General features: G+C 54.8%; 1 long non-coding RNA gene across 1 annotated transcript; it reads left to right on the top strand.

The window, feature by feature from the left end:
- On the top strand, positions 1–1,935 carry LOC105310763. Its single transcript, XR_897552.1, has 3 exons — positions 1–23; positions 769–856; positions 1,869–1,935. It is a non-coding gene; the product is annotated as an uncharacterized LOC105310763 (long non-coding RNA).

Raw genomic sequence — 1,935 nt, 5'->3', positions numbered from 1 at the left:
GAAGACCTGGGCCAGTTTATCAAGTAGGTGTCACCCCCACTTTCCTTTGCTCTCAGCCTTCCCCCCATTCAGCAGCCTTTCCACAGGGCCCTTCACCCCAGCCCGCCCCTTCTTTGGCCTTCAGCCACCAGCTGTCTTATTGTCCTCCCCTGAGGGGACCTAGTTCCTTCTCTGCCCCATCAGTTCCCCATCACTACTGCCCACCTGCCGAGCCTATATTGCTGGGCCTGCAGCCTCCCTACCCCATTCTCAGGCCGCATAGCCCTATCGAGGTAGGGGCGTGAGGAGGAGAGGACTCCCTTCCACTGCCCTCCCCCAAGACTCAGCCCCCAAGAGTGATGGCCTGGTGACAGGCCTGGCCGGTAGACATGCAGGGCGGGAGGCGGACAGGCGGCTGGCAGCAGGCGGCCAGCTGCCACAGCCGTGCCAGGCTCTGTCACTGACTGATTAACTCCGCTGTCTCCCAGACCCTTGCAGCATCAGGGTCAAACAAATTGTTTTCACGCTTCGTCAGAGGTTTACTTAATTAGTTCATTTGCAATTAGATCTCTCTGTAGCTGGGATTTTAGCAAAGACATCAAAGGAGGGTGACGAGAAGGCGGCTTCCTCCTTTGCCCTGTTTTTTTCCCCACCCCTTTCCCTTCTTTGTATCTCTTGGTCTGTCTGCTTTCCAGGCCGTGGGCGGGCTTAGAGGACGGGATGGGAGGGTGGTGACAGCAGGAAACACAGGGCCAACTATCTCTTCTCCGCCCTCTCCTCCTCCTGAAGACACCTCAACACAGAGCATGCCCTGGATGACCGGAGCACGGCCCAGTGCCGGGTGCAGATGCAGGTGGTGCAGCAGCTGGAGATCCAGGTGTGACCTGAGGCTGAGGAGGAGGGACACAGGGGCTCCAGCCTCTGGCCCACCCAGAGCACTGACTTTCCAGGAGGGGTTTGGGGAGCCTTATAGAAGAGTCACATGGTCAAAGCATATTTTCTAGGTCCTAATTACCATGGTTTTGAGGTGAGGGCAGCTGGATTCTGAAGGGTAAACCAGGATCAGGGCCATCTGTACTGGGAGATCCAGAAAAGAGACAAATGCCAATAAAAACAAAAATAGTATTCATAGCTAACACTTTGTGCTGTCCTAAATACCTATATAACTCAAAGAATCCTTCAAACAACCCTGTGTGGTAGGTACTATTATTATCTCCCATTTTACAGAAAACAGAGGCACACAGAGGTGAAGTAACTTGCCTCTGGTCACTCAGCTGGTGGCAGAGCTGGGCTTAGAACCTAGGCAGTCTGGCTCCTGAGTCTAAGCTCTAACACAGAGTACTCAGGAGGCTCCTCAGGACAGTCCGTCAGGCAGCCAATCAATATTGCCCATTCCCTCTGGCACCTAGCAGAGTGCCCTGCCTTGAGACAGTAGTTGTGAACGATCTATTGAATTTATGAATGGAGGTGAATGAATCATTCATCCATTGCTGTGTCTCCATCCATTCAGTGTGTGAGGACCCTCTCACACAAAATTGCCACTAAACTTTGATGTTGTTCAGTCACAGCCTCTGCCCTGGATGGGGAGAAAAGGTGTGTGCTGTTGAGAAGGCGGCCTCTTATTGTGATGAGCTTGAGCCTGGGATACGGGGCCTGGAGGAGAAGTGGGGAGGGCTTCACGGAGCAGACAGTCCCTATATTGGCCATGAGGGTGTAAGGGGCCAGAGGGGTAGGGGACGAGAGGGGACTGGGATGCTGAGGCCGAGGGGCAAGTGGTGGTGGGAATAGTAGCTTTCTAGGGTGTCTGGTGGGATATGGAGGAGGAAGAAGACCTGGCCACCTCCAGGCACAGCCCCTGCCCACTACCAGCCTCTTCACCCTCTCCACAGCTCGCCAAGGAGAGCGAGCGGCTGCAGGCCATGATGGCCCATCTGCACATGAGGCCCTCTGAGCCCA

The sequence above is a fragment of the Pteropus vampyrus genome, unplaced genomic scaffold (genome assembly GCF_000151845.1).
Source record: "Pteropus vampyrus isolate Shadow unplaced genomic scaffold, Pvam_2.0 Scaffold11131, whole genome shotgun sequence".
Lineage (NCBI taxonomy): Eukaryota > Metazoa > Chordata > Mammalia > Chiroptera > Pteropodidae > Pteropus > Pteropus vampyrus.
The sequence above is the reverse complement of the archived record's forward strand: the minus strand, read 5'-3'. Positions and strand labels throughout refer to the sequence as shown.